Raw genomic sequence first — 15108 nt, forward strand, 5'->3', positions numbered from 1 at the left:
GCCGCCGCCTCCGCCGCCGCCCCCGCGGCCCCCGCGGCCGCCGCCTGCCGCCGCCACCGCCGCTGCCGCTGCTGCTCGGGCTGCTGCTGGCGGCCGCGGGGCCCGGCGCGGCGCGGGCCAAGGAGACGGCGTTTGTGGAGGTGGTGCTCTTCGAGTCGAGCCCGAGCGGCGACTACACCACCTACACCACCGGCCTCACGGGCCGCTTCTCGCGGGCCGGGGCCACGCTCAGCGCGGAGGGCGAGATCGTGCAGGTAGCTGCCCGCCGCCCGGGCCCCGCGCCGCCGCCGCCACAAGATGGCTCCGGGGGCTGCGCCCGCCGACCCCGCCGCGGGCTGGCGGGCGGGCGGGCGGGCGGGAGGGGCGGCGTGGAGGCCGGCGGCATCCCTCCCCGGCCGGCAGGCGGGACGTGGCCTCTAGCGCGCCGCAGCGGGGGGCGAGTGCACGTGGGGGCTCGGCCTCCTGTGGGTCCGGGGGGCGGGAGGGGGACCCCGGGTCCGGATACCCACGTTGGGCCGGCCCCCTTGGGCCGGTTGGGCATTTCGGTTTGCCTCAGGTGGAAGTCCTGGAACTACCTGTTGAATGCCAACTTTGGAAAGATGAGTGATGAAGGATGGGGTGGCTTGTTTCAGGTCACAGGCTTTGCTTTCCATCCCTGCATGTTCTTTTTGAGATTAGCCAGGTTTGTCTGCGGCTGTACAACATCAGGTTCTTTCCTGGAACCTGCCGCCAGCTTCACCTGGGCGCTGACCCCCCTGCAGGGCTCTGGACAAGCAGCAGCAGGCAAGGAAGCAGGGGGAGCTGGCCGAGGAGTGGGGATCGCGAGTGCCCTGGAGTGGCCGTAGAAGGCAGCCTTCGCTGCGTGCCTCAGATTACAGAGGGTGGGAGGGAGACTGCCTGCCCGCTCCTGGGCCAAGGACTTCTGCGGAGGGCCTGGAAATCCTGGAAATCGGGAGACAGGGTCGCTCACTGACAGGGCCTCCCCACCTTGCTCCCAATGAGAGAGGTCTGCATTCCAAAGGGAGCTGGCGAAGGGGAGCTTTTAAGCCGTGCCTACACTTTGGAGGAGGGACTGAGCTGAAGTCTCTGCGGTTGCTGAGCTGGGTAGATGCCTTCCCGCTTCCCTGGCTATGATTTTATCAACTTGTTAGTAGACTGCCAGCGCACTTACGGCGGTTAATATGCATGCCTCGGATGCGGGCGATGAAATGGTTGGCTTGATTTGGAGCCCTTTTGGAGGTGATGGCATGGCTGCAGGGCTCTAAGCTTGGGGCCTTGTGTGCTTTACTTTGGATGAGTTATGAATGAAGAGAAGGAAACTGTATGGATGATTGCATAGCAGCCTCTTCCTTTCCCCTCCCATGGTGCATGCTCAAAGCCCTGCGTGGATAGGACAGGGAGCTGTGCAGCTTGGCTCCTTAGAGGTGTGTCCTTACAAAGCTGGGGGAGGCACCCCTGCCAGGCGATTAATCAGCAGCATTGCCTCACAGGACTCTTATCCCCATCTTAAACTTCTGCAGGGTGAATAGAAGGGGAAACACATGTTTGAGTCCTGTGACTACATATGTTAAAGGCTTTTGGACGTTTTTTCTTGCTCATGTTATAATTACGGTCTTTAATTTGTAAGCTTTAGAGAAGATGGTCTGCTGAAGATTCCTACACATTTTAGTGGCAGCTTTCAAGAATAGTTTGAATCTTAAAGCTTGCTCCTTGTGACTCCTTGTTTCTCTGAGGCTTTCACTGTGCCCTGACGGCTTTAGAAATGTTTGACTTACAGCCTTCTAAGAGAAAGGATGTTTTAACATGGCACTTCACTTTTTGAAGGAGACTTTTGAAGTTTGCGATTTTTATCTGCAGTGTTTTAAACTTGGACTCTTTGTCCACGGTAATTTGTCTGGCGGGCTATCCATTATGGGTAGTGCTGGGCTTTGGAGATACTCTTGGGTTCACCATTTAATACAAAATTAGCCGTTTAAGCACACCATTTGTAGCTATTTTATCCTTGTGAGTAGAGCGAGAAAATATGAATTTGGCAGAAGGAATCTATTCTCTTTTGAATCTTTTTGAAGTGCTTATCTAACTCTTTTGTAGTCCATTAGCCTAGTGCCCCCCCAATTAAGTCAACAGTTGCTAAGTAAAGAAAAATGACTTAAATGGTATTTAATAAGTTGACTTGTTAAGCAATCACTAATAGGTGTCCTTAATTCCTTTATAACTGCACAGTGTGTTGGTGAGTTTATCTGAGCTGCCTGAATAGTCATTTCTTGGTGTTCTCACTCCATATCTTTAATAACTTTGTTGTGGGGGCCTACTTGCTGAACCTCTCAAGTGCAGAGACGAGCTCAGCGTGGCTCTCAGGGCTGTGTACAGAGGCTGGCATGCTTTTATTAGTTCTTCCAGTACTGCCTGATTGCAGTAACCGGCGTGGCCCCTGTCAGCCCTGAAAAATGTTTTTGTAAGGGAAGCTGGTGTTTCAGGACCGCTGAGAGGGAATGTAACGTTTTGTATGAAAAATGAGAAGGTAGAAGAAACAAATTGGTGTTCAGCTTCAGATTAATCATGTTTTCTAAGTGCCTTGTTGAACTTTTCAAACCTCCTTTTATTTACTATCCTAAAATAACCGTGTGTGATTTGCTATTTAGTATTTTTATGGTCTTCAGAGCACAGTTCATTTTCCTGTAACTAAACCTAAACAGTGGCACTGAAGCATTGTTTATTTTCAGTGGGGTTCGATAGTGCTGTTGTTCGTGGTTAAGGGGAGAAAAAGACCTGTTCGGGAGTCTCTTTAAGAGTTCTAAGATAGGAAATTGGTTTGTATTACTGTTTTTCCTCGCTCCCTATTATATACAATGATGGGAGATACCTTATCATAGTCTGGTTTGCCCCAGATACTTCTAATTAGGGTACCTGTTTGTCATTTGCATGGATTAGGGGAAGGGGGGGCCCGGTTAAGAGAGAGAGAGAGAGAGAGAGTGTGTGTGTGTGTGTGTGTGTGTGTGTGTCAGTGTCAGAGAGAGATAGTAATTCAAACCTTGGGATTAGTCACCAGGATTCTTGGTTCTCTTCTTGTGCATTTTAGGCTTAAATAACTTCCCCAAGGTCACCAGTGTGCTCCGTTAAGAAGAGAGATTTTTTTTTTCTTTTTTGACATCTTCATCTGGGAAATAGTGAAAACAGTGTGTGGATATGAAATGCTATTAATTAATTATATTATCTTATTTATTCATGCAGCACTGAAGTCCATTCGCTCATAAGAGTGTCAGGCATGCAGTGTGAATGCTGGAGGAATTATAGTTCTGTCATTCTGAAGTATGGAACTTTAAAGGGTTCTTAGACATATTGATACATATTTCATCTTTGAACCAATTTGTTGCTATTATGAGATCATTATCTGAAACTTTCAGACTTGGCTGCACAACTCACATGGTTAGTGATGTTAAATAAAGGCCTGATTAAGCACTGGCTAGTGGTATGTGGATTGGTTAAACAAACAAAGAAAATTTGCATCGCTAGAGATGAAAGATTGTTTTAAAGTGGAAAAGCATTTCCCCCCCCCTTGAAGTCAAATATTTAGAAACGCTTGAGAAATTCATTTGTAGGACTCTGAATGATAGGTTTTGTGTAGCTCTAAAATTGGCCTTTCGGTATCCTGGGTTAAGTGTTGAATGGTCTTGAAAGCAGAGGAAAGTTGAGAATATTTAAGAACTAAGCCAGCGCCTTTAGCTATGAGGGGTCGGGGGAAACTGGGTAGTGGGTTAGAAGGACTGAGTGACATCCTTAAATATCCAATATTAACTAAGGGCATCACAGAGAATAATTTTAGGAAACTAATTCTTCTGCCTTGTTGCCCTGTCAGTGTGTTTCTGCAGTTCGGTATTTGATCAAACCCTTTTCTTTTCATCTCCATTTTAAGTTAAGAGGCCTGCCTCTAAAAATTGACTTGGCCTCATAGAACAATTGTGTGTTGGCAGCTGATCTGGATTTACACAGAAAGAGATTGCTGACTGTCTTGTCAAAGGGCCTTCATAGGTTAAAACCAAGCATTTGATTTGGGGGAAAACATTAGGGCTGTGTTTTGTGACCTTATGAATTCTTAGGGGCCCTTATTTTCTGCCTTGTTCTCTAAGATCCCATGGGAGCTGTTAATGCAGCGCCGAATGGAGATGCAGATGGGAGTGGGAGGTTTAAGCGTGGAATCTGCAGACCAGAGGGAAGGTGGTGATGGCCTCCATTTATTGTGTACAGGGCACTCTGCCAAGCACATCATGTCTTTACTCATCGCCTCCTGACTTTAACATGGAATTAGCAACTACTGTTAACCCATTTTACAGATGAGGAAACTGAGGCTGAGAAAGGCGATTTGATTTACCCCAACCTCACCCAGCTAGCAGAAGATAAAACCTGGATCGAAACCCAGGTCTGTCTGGCCCCTTTGCTTCTGTTTTTGCCAAATACGTAGAACTTGGCTGGTTAGATTTGGGCATTAATTTGAGTCTAATTTCTAGCAATCTAGTATAGGGGTTCTTAACCTGAAGGTCACAGACTTCCAGGGAGGGCCTGTGAACCCTTGAAATTATATACACAGTTATATACACAGTGCACTTGTGGATGTACTCTTGTGTTTTCCTGAGAAGATACAGTTTTGCCTCTTTTGGGGTTCTGTCCTGCCCCTTCTCCCCAGGAGGAAAAAGAGAAGCACTGATCTAATACTCATCATCAAAGAGTCCATTACTAAGAATTTGGAGTGATGTGGGGCTCAGGCTGGCAAGAGTTGTAGAGAAGTCTACAGGTCTTTGTGTCTCCATTGGGCATATTCATCTGGTTTATTAAAACCCTATTTTCAGACACTGTATTGCTGGTTTTTGGAGTCCACAGTCTCTATAGAGACAGACATGTGTATGGATAAATGATAATCCTTCCCAAGTGGGTTTCCCCATGGAATTGAGCCCTTAGTTCCCAAGACATCCATTGTCTATAATGAATTAACTTCTCTCCTGGGCATCCATCTGGTACTAGTTAAATGCATTATCCTTGGGTGAAGTGAGAAAATAGTCCCTCAAAGAATTTTTGCATTTAGCGCAAAAAGGTGGCAATCTGAATGCAGCATGTGGGAGAGTAGACTGTAAATGTGTTCCTTTTCATCATTTCCTGGAAAATGAAATGGAGCATCTTTCGACGTTGAAATGCCTTAAAAATAACTCCTCACACCTTCTCTTGTGGCCCGTGGCCCCATGGGCATTGGTCTGTTTGTTTTTACTCATCCCTGGATCCATCCCCGGGTCCCCAGTGTCTGCCACTTATCAGACACTTAATTGGTGCATGAATGATGGATTTAGAATGGACATCAAACAGGCAGTGGGTCTTAAGGGACTTGAGTAACTTCCTTTGACGTGACTAATACATTCTGGGATTATCTTTCCTTTTTGGTTGATATTTCCAGAAAGTTGCCTGATTAGATGGAAAGAATGGACCTCTCTCTGGTTCTGGTGGACCCACTGGTATTATAACTGCAGATTGCATGAGAGTAACCTGTGTGTGTGCATGTTAAGGGGCAGGATACCTGGCAATAAAAGGGTGTAGGTGTTCTTTACTTGATAAAACACGGAGTATTGAGAAAGCTCTAATGTGGACAGCCATTACGGATGGACAGAAACCCACGAAGAATAGTTTACAGCCCAACCCCAGTGTCCGTAGAAATGAGTCAAAGTTTGGTATTCAGAATCCTCATTAATCTAAGTATGTGCCATGTGAAAACTTTGCTTCCTGTTGGCATTTCCCAAGTCTGGAGAATGTGGATTTACAGTTAATGACAAAAATGACATTTAAATCAATCTTGATAATCGGAAGAACAGATTCAGTCCTTTAATGTGTGAGATAAGGAGATCCAGAGAAGTGAAGTGCCTTGCTCAGGGCATGTGGTGAGTAGAGATGACCCTGATAACTGTTTGGGTCTCCAGACTCCCAGGCTTGGAGCCTTTCTGTCCTTTTCGGCTGCGCTTCAGCTGAGCGTGCCAGGGAGTGCAGCTGCAGAAGCACGCTTCGGCATCAGGTGTATCATTGGGGAAAGCCAGGCCTTCTTAAGTAGTACTTTGGGTTTAAATGGTTGCTTTTCTTTCCTTTTTTTTTTTTTTTAATTTTTGTTTTTTATTTGAGAGAGAGCGCACACAAGCCAGGGGAGGGGAAGGGCAGAGGGAGAGGGACCAAGAGACTCCCGCTGAGCAGGGAGCCCAACACGGGGCTCCATCCGAGGACCGTGGAATCATGACCCGAGCCGAAGGCAGATGCTTAACCGACTGGGCTACCCAGGCGCCCCTAAATGGTTGCTTTTCTCCTCTGATTTCGATTTTGTGACTTGCTCAGTCTTTCCCTCTGTCAGAGCTTTATAAGATAGCTGCTGCTATATCTGTGCCAGTCTGCTTCTGTGTGCCAGGCTCTGGGCACGGTGCTGTGCTCACATTTAATGGGCAAGCTAGACAGCATGCCCCAGGTTTTCAGATGAGGAGACTAAGCTCCGAGAGTGAAGTTACTTTCGACATCACTGAGCATGTCTGGGGTAGGGCTAAGATTCAAAACCAGGGCTGTGTGATTCTAAGCCATTTCTGTTTTTACAAGACTGCTTCACTTGGCGCTTGCTTCTGCTTGGGCTGAGATGATGGGAATTGATGGTGCAATTTGGAGTCAGGTATAAACCCAGGATCACTGACCAAGAAAGGAGGCTGTAACTTCAACTGAGAAGACGCTCTGTGCTTACAGAGATTTATTTCCTTCCTTCCTTCTCTCATTCTAACTTGTTTTTCCCACGAAGGGCCAATCTGCCAAGTTTGGGAAGAGGGACCAATGACTTGAAGTATACAACTGTCACTCAATGGCACGTCTGTTGTTTTTTGGCTATTGGGAAAGTCCCTCCTTCGTGTGGCTGACTTTAGAGCCATTTTGAAGTCTGCATCACTTTCTCCAAAGAGACCATAGCCTAGGTTCAGTACCTTTCTGACTTTGCACAGACTGCATGTTCCCTCTTTGATTTAAAAGATTGCAAGAACCTAAAGCTGTGGATTCTCCCTGCTCATTCCATCCTCCTGGCTGTGAAAACCCACTGCAGGTGTTGTATTCTTCTGTTGACATTCATTGCTGCCTTCTGTCCACCAGACCCCAGGTGAGGTGAGGTAGCAGGTGGGGGATGAGTAGGACCCTCTCCCCGCCCACAGGGAGCAGACAGCATGCAAACCACAAGTCTTCCACAGTAGGACACATCTACAGGAGACTGAGGGACCAGCTGGTGCAGGGTGCAAAGTTTAGGTCTGGGCAACTCATTCTGAAGAAACATGTATGTAAGGACATAGTATGTGGATTTGAGCCTTCTGGCCTTTTCTGACTCGTTTTTTTTTTTTTTTTAAAGATTTTATTTATTTATTTGAGAGAGAGAGAATGAGAGAGAGCACATGAGAGGGGGGAGGGTCAGAGGGAGAAGCAGACTCCCTGCCGAGCAGGGAGCCCGATGCGGGACTCGATCCAGGGACTCCAGGATCATGACCTGAGCTGAAGGCAGTCGCTTAACCAACTGAGCCACCCAGGCGCCCTTCTGACTCGTTTTTACCTACCTTTGAGGTTAAAGCTGATAACCCCTTTGTGGAGACGTGCCTTTTTATACCTGTCAAACAGGATAGGGAGGAGGTAAAGGGTAGAGGTTCTTTGTTCCATTTGTAGCCTGAATGAGATGTTTTAAAGTCTTGACTTTTAGCAGCTCTGTTGACTCATGATAGTGTGAAGAGAATGAGGTCAGCTGGCCTATTGTGGTTCAAGGGAGAGCATTTTATTTTTATTACCCTTAAGATGTGTTTTAAGACTTGGTATTTAAAAAAAAAAGGCTTGGTATTAATCCCCCCTTCTCGCTCCAGCAGCCAGTGTGATATGGTTGTTGAGAAACTCAATGCGTAGACTTGATTTGGTGAAAATAGACTTTGAGGATCCTACAGTTTGATTTAAAAATGTATGTGGGAATGGGGATTTCTGTGGTGAAGCTGCTGCATTTTAAAAATGTAAGGGTGGGGGGCTCCTGGGTGGCTCATTCAGTTGAGCGTCTGAATCTTGATTTTAGCTCAGGTCATCATCTCAAGGTTGTGAGATCAAGCACCATGGGCATGGAGCCTGCTTAAGATTCTGTCTCCCTCCCCCTCTGCCCCTCCCCACTTTCTATAAATAAATAAACGAATAAATAAAATAAAGGGGATGCCTGGGTGGCTCAGTCAGTTACGTGTCCGACTCTTGATCTCAGCTCAGGTCTTGCTCTCAGGGTCGTGAGTTCAAGCCCTGCCTTGGGCTCCATGCTGGACATGGAGCCAAATAAATAAATAAGTAAGTAAGTAAGTAAAGGTCATGCTCAGTTGGGTGTGTGTAAGGTCTTACCCAGTGCTGTAAGAATTTGATTAAAATTTGATTTTTTACTTGAATTTGAGTATGGTAACTTGTCAGCAGACATTTATTGAGTTTGTCCTGTGGATACAGTGTAGAGAAAAATATAGCCTTTTCGGCACCCATGATATAGCATGTGCTTTTCAGATGTTATTTCTGAGATTTCTCCCATACAAATTTGGGCAGTTGAAATTTGCCCCAGAGGAAACTGAGGCTGAGAGTTGAAGTAAGCATCTTGAGGGGTCACCTAAAGCCAAAGCTCACTGACCTGCTTGCCTGAGGACTTGATGTATTTTGGTAGAGAAGGCAAAAATGTTAGGATAGATTCATTTTTCATTGCTTCTAGTCAGGGCCAAAATCTTCCTTCAAAAAAAATCATCTGTAACTTATTATTTTTTTAAGATTTTATTTTTAAGTAATCTCTGCACGCAGTGCTCGAACTCACAACTCCGAGGTCAAGAGTCGCTTGCTGTACTGACTGAGCCAGCCAGGCACCCCTGTAACTTATTTTTTAATTGTAAAAATTGTACACGTTTATTGTAGAATACTTGGGAGATACAGAAAAGTATGAATGAAAAAATGAATCCCACGACCTGAAGAGAACCTCTGTTAACCTTTTGTGTTCTGGTGTAGCTTTCCTTTCATTTTCCTGTAGTCTTGGAGGTATTCTAAAGGAAAATGTGAGAAAGTATTACTTGGTGCTTATAACCCTTCGTCCACCTTGAGTATTTTCCTGTTGCTAACCGCTCTGAAACCTTTTTAGTGTCTGCGTAACATACTCTTGTTTTCCATTATTCTAAGGAATGGCTGTTCTCCATTTCTTGATTATTTTCATAGGATAAAGTTCTAGAATTAGGACCACGGGGTCAAGCAGTATAAACATTTGGAATGCTCCTGCTCTGTGTTGTCCGATTGCACTGCAGAAGAGTGGTTTTAATTTATACCCCCTCACCAGGTTGGCATACAAGTTTCCACCTATTCCTGCTCATAACAGCTAGTATCTGTTTCTAACAAAAAACTCCGGAAGGCGACTTCATCCATGTGCAAGTCAGTGCATTTCTACTAGTGAGTAGTAAAATACTGGCTTTTTTCCTCTCCCATGAGGGTCTGAGTTATGACTGATGTCTCTATCCAGGGGAAGGTGCCCGGCGTGGTATGTGGGTCCTCCCTCGTAGGTGCATCTGAGCTCGCTTCCGGAGCAACAGGCCGCCCGTGTGTTCTGGGCAGGGAGAGGGCGGCTGTCCAGGCAGATGGCTGTGCTCAGAGGCCTAGAGAAGACCTCACGGAAGGCACCACTGTGCTGTCGGCACACCCTGTGGCAGCAGATTGTGGCCCAGGAGGGTGCTGCTTCTGCAGCCACGGTTCTGTGCCGTGCCGCTTTCGCAGAGAGCAGGCGCTCTGCGTACGAGCAGGCTAGGTCCAGAAAGGCCCTATGAATCTGTCCTCTCATTCGGAGCGGCGCTGTCAGTTTGCGGTGGGCAGAGATCAAGTAGAGCCAAGCACCAGAGCACCAGGGCTGCTGTTCAGACAGCAGGACCAAGGGCTGAAAACCGCTTCGTGGTATTTTCTTTGATCCCTGCTAAAAACCTAGACATTTTACATAAAAATCTAGGGCTGTGGCTCTTCTTGCAAAAGTAAAAGATCCGGCAACATTGGATCCACTTTTCTGCACAGCCTCACCTGCCCCCGTGGAGTGGCAACTGTGCCCTTCAGATGGGACGTGGGCCCTCCAGTTCACCAGCCTCTATTGCGTTGCTTTGGTTTACTTCACTCACTGGGAATTACATTTACCCACGTCTGGCCCCTGGGGGCACTGGAGTCTGCCATCCTTCCTCTGAAAGTTCTGAAGCTGAAAGCGTTTTGTTTTGTTTTTTTTCTTTTTAAAGATTTTATTTATTTGACAGAGAGGGGGGAACCACGAGCAGGGGGAGGGGCAGAGGGAGAAGCAGATTCCCTGCTGAGCTGGGAGCCCGACACGGGGCTCGATCCCAGGACCCAGGGATCATGACCTGAGCCAAAGGCAGACGCTTAACGGACTGAGCCACCCAGGCGCCCCAAAGCTGAAAGCATTTATGTGGTGCTCCGTGAGCCTCCTTTCTTTCCCTCCTCAACCATGCAGCGTGTCTGATGCCCATTTGTGGCAGGACGGTGATGCCTCAGTGGACCCCAGGAGCCTCTAATTACACTGCTGGGGAAGGCTGAATGGCCGTGGGACCAGAGTGCTCCTTTAGCTTTGGTACAGGGGCTTCCATTTTCTCGTGTTCTTCTCGAAGGCTGATGTCATTTGACCTGTGCCTTCTTTTTTTTTTTTTTTTTTTTAAGATTTTATTTATTTATTTGAGAGAGAGAGAATGAGAGAGAGAGCATGAGAGGGGGGAGGGTCAGAGGGAGAAGCAGACACCCTGCCGAGCAGGGAGCCCGATGCGGGACTCGATCCAGGGACTCCAGGATCATGACCTGAGCCGAAGGCAGTCGCTTAACCAACTGAGCCACCCAGGCGCCCCAGACCTGTGCCTTCTTGAAGATCTTTGCCCTTCTTCTCTTTTTGCTCCTTGGTTTCTTTTGACCTCTAGAGTTCCTGTTGGAGCTGGAGGGTGCCCTGAAAATGCTGTGGCTCAGCTGTCCTTTTACAGTGAGGGGACTGTGGGCAAGGGCCTCCAGCCTTTGGTCACAAGAGAAGCTGTGATTAGAAGTGTGGTCTTGGGGCTCCCCAGTGCTCGTGTTTCTTGGACAGCATCCCACTCCGCTGGTTGAATTCCAGAAAATCTTCCATGTGCCTGGTGGGTTAGGGTCCCCAGTGTACTTTCACCTGTATTATTATCTTATTTCTTCTCTCAGCTGGGACTGGCCTTCCCTGGATTTTGCCGCAGGCCGACTGCCGTTCAGGTGGTCCTGGTTGCCAGGGTTTGTCCCATACTTGACATAGACTGCTTTTCTTTGTACCTAACTGTACACTTCTACTTAAATGCATGTGACACGTGTGTTCAGCGCCTTTATGCCATTTTTAGAAATGACACGGGGTACCCAGAGGTTTCTCATCTTTTCAGAAAGTGCCTCGGTATTCCGGAGTCAGTGGTAAGTAAGACAGCCAATGGCATGTAAAGAATGTTGCAATCTTGACTTGCAAAGCCTTTTCAAAATGGAAATCAAGGTAGCCTGTGGCCAAGTCAAAAGGGAAATGGTGCACTCAGGAGGATGCTTGATTTCCTCTTTCCTTGCTGACCTTCGCGACCTTCCTTCTTCATGCCTCAAATTCTCGCTTTTCAAGTCAGTTCTTCCTCTCCCCACCAGATTCATTTTTTGGTTGGTAACCTTGGATCTCATCACAACCTTGATCAAAATCTTTCAGTACCGTCCCACTGTTGACTACCTAGCTGAGCACACAGGGGACCTGGGCCTGAAGTCTCCCTCTCATTGTTGCCTCTGGGCTGCAGACCTGGGTCCTTTGCGTTCCACCCTTGTTCCCTGAGTGGGTCCTGGGCCTTCCTTTGTGCCTCTCGTTCCAGGTGCCCTTCTACTGTAATATGTTTCTATGCCCCCACATTCCCGACCCCGCCTTTCCCTCTCCTGGGGCTCTCACCTGCACTGGGGTCACATGTCCAGTCCTTCCCACCATGCGTTTCCTATTCCATGAGTGTGTTCCTTTGAACCAAAGTGCTCTGTCCTTCACTTGGCAGCTGGTCTTAAATTCCTCATTGTAGTTATTCCCTTGTTCATGTTTTCTTTTCCCCACGAGATCACAACTCCCAGTAGATAGGGACTGTGTCTTACTCATCCCTTGCAATACAACTGTCAAATATTTACCAAATTGAAATCCTTCTTCTAGATCATAATACTTAGTGATGGGGATATCAGTGTGGCCAGAAAAAGACTGGGCTCTTTTGAGAGAACTTTCTATGATTGTAACAATTCACAAGCCACTTGCAGACATGGGTGTGTCCTAGGACTATTCCAAATACTTGCGATGGACCAGACTCTCACAGTAATTTCACCTTGCCCTTGCTCTCCAGGTCTGGAAAAGGAGATGTGGGCCAGGGGATGATGTCCTCTCTAATTCCTTCCAGCCTGGTGTGTGACTGCCTGGGTACAGTGTCCAAAGCATGCTGGAGAAGAGACTTTCTCAGCCTGACTATAGACTTTTAGGGAGTGTGTTTTATTTAAGTTTGGTTAATATTTTGGTGATGCTTAGGAAACAGGTACTTTTGAGGAACAGTAAAACTTCTATGTAGCTCCAGTATGACCCATCGGAAGCAACTGTATGTGGGTCTTTACTTAAATTTGTACCATATTGTTAACCTCATTTCTGCCCGCCTTTGGAAGCTCTGGCATGGGCCTTAATCCTGTGTGTTGTTTTTTTTTTTTCAAAGATTTTATTCACTCACCTGACAGAGACACAGCAAGAGAGGGAACACAAGCAGGGGGAGTGGAAGAGGGAGAAGCAGACCTCCCGCGGAGCGGGGAGCCCGATGCGGGGCTCGATCCCAGGACCCTGGGATCACGACCTGAGCCGAAGGCAGACACCTAACGACTGAGCCACCCAGGCGCCCCTTTAATCCTGTGTTTTTTTTGTTTTTTAAAGATTTTATTTATTTATTTGACAGAGACACAGTGAGAGAGGGAACACAAGCAGGGAGAGTGGGAGAGGGAGAAGCAGGCTTCCCGCTGAGCAGGGAGCCCGATGCGGGGCTCGATCCCAGGACCCCGGGATCATGACCTGAGCCGAAGGCAGACGCTTAACGACTGAGCCACCCAGGCGCCCCTAATCCTGTGTTTTAAGTGCTGGGTGGGAAGCAGAGTTTTAAAGGACTACAGTAGTATTTCTAAAGAGGCCAACAGGCTTCGTGTGGAAGAAATTTCAATTTCATAAACATTTGATTTTCTACTCTTTATGGGGCCTACTATAAACATCTGGGAATTATTCAATTATTGCTTGGTTATAAACATGTTGGTATGTTGAGATTATTTTTTGGTTATCGTTGCTGTTTTTGTGGAATAGTGGCTATCATCTGGGCACTGGGACCTTCAGGAAGATTCTAGGGTCCATAATGTGTTTTATTTCACTTATACTAGAGGGTTTCCTTCCATGCCTCTTCATGGCATGTCTGCTCTGGAAATGTTCCCGTGACTATCAGTAAATGCCATCCCAGGGAATTAAACAAACAGCTAATGTGTAGTTTTGAACTTTTGGTGTTATTAGGTTTAAATCTCTAGGACACATAGAAACTCGCTTGTGGCATTAAATGTGAGTGTGGGTGATTTCAAGTTCCAGTGGCAGTGGTAATTTTTTGCGTTTCCTGACCCTTGTGTTTAAATTTGCCGTCTCAACATTGCATCACCATAGGTTTTCCCATTTAATGAATATTTATGTTGAGTCGAGTTCTATACGAATGCGCTGGTTTCTGCCCTGATTATAGCTTGCTGTGTACTGTGGCCAGGAGTGCCCTACAGACAACAGAGTTGGCACACGCCTCAGCATGCCAAGCCCTGGCGGATGTGGTTAGGGACCACGGTGACTGGTGCTTGGGTTGCCATGCCAACCTTGTTTTTGGAAGGGGGAGGCTCTGAAACAGCAGTGGGATGGGGGCAGAATGGTTTTGAATGTTCTAAGTAAAATGACTCCTCATAGGTGTCCCTGCAGGAAGATACTGTAGAAAACTCTAGAATTCTTACTACATGCTTAGATAACGTTAATTAATTTTCTTAATTTACTTTTGCAAGGCTGTTTCATCCTCCTCTTGCGAACTTGTGGATGTTATAGGACGTATATGTCCTATGTTATACATCTGTTTCTGTATCTCTATATATCTCATGCACAGATGTCTTTCCTACTTGCTGCGGGGCGAATAGGGAGCCTCCTATCTCCTAATATTTCCAACCCCCTCCTCTCATGCGCCACCAACATCCCCTGCCCTCAGATAACTCTAACCTAATGATAGCTGATTGGAGGAGAGGGAGGAAAAGAAGAATGGGGGGGGGAGGATGGTTGGGGGACTCTCCCTCCCCCAGCTCTTTATCTTCATTCCCCTCTTCTCCCCATCCCGAGAAGGCCTATCCTCTCCCCTACTTATTCTCCTATATCCAGTAAAGACCCAGGTTGTGGGTGCCATCACCCAGGGGTGGGACCTTCAGATGCCTAGGTCTCAAGCTTTGGCTGAGTTAGGACAGGAGGAGGCTGGTACCCCACACGAGAACGCTGTTTGCCCCTTTGCAGATGGTGCCCTGCATGACTAATTCTGCGGTGCTTGGTGTTACGCAGTGAAATGTCAGGAAGGGAATTGATCAGGTCTAGTAAGCCAGACGGGGGCCCCGACTGGCAGAGCAGGATGGGACTCACGGCACCATCCGCTGTCCTAGCATTTCTTGACAGAAGGAGAGCTGAGCTACTGGAGGCTGGGACCTTCACAGGTTTATCAGCTCAAGCTGTCTTATGTTGTGGGGGGCTTGCCTTCAAGGCTCAAAACAGAAAAAGCAACCCCCCCACCCCCACCCCTTTGAATGGAAACTTACTATTTTAGAAGGGGAGGCTGACCACACATTCAGTCTTTGCTTGCTGACTTGGGGTCAGCTGTGTGATTCTCCATTAGATTGGATCCTCCTTCAGGGCGGGGCTGGTGTCTCAATCTTGTGACATTTCCCCCACTCCAGCCTGAGGGGTCTCGTTGTGTGAGTTAGGAAGAGCTTTCCTTCCTCAAGATACGT

General features: G+C 47.4%; 1 protein-coding gene across 2 annotated transcripts in view; it reads left to right on the forward strand.

Annotated features, from left to right (window-relative positions):
• Positions 1-51: 51 nt before the first annotated feature.
• Positions 52-15108, forward strand: part of ZNRF3 (zinc and ring finger 3) — a 151432-nt gene continuing 136375 nt past the window's right edge. Inside the window, exon 1 of one of the 2 annotated variants that reach the window (XM_032395146.1) lies at positions 52-254. The gene's annotated coding sequence lies outside the window, so the exon portion shown is untranslated. The remainder of the gene's footprint in view (positions 255-15108) is intronic. The other variant, XM_032395142.1, reaches the window with a different exon arrangement.

The sequence above is a fragment of the Phoca vitulina genome, unplaced genomic scaffold (genome assembly GCF_004348235.1).
Source record: "Phoca vitulina isolate PV1807 unplaced genomic scaffold, GSC_HSeal_1.0 scaffold82, whole genome shotgun sequence".
In the NCBI taxonomy this organism is placed as follows: Eukaryota; Metazoa; Chordata; class Mammalia; order Carnivora; family Phocidae; genus Phoca; species Phoca vitulina.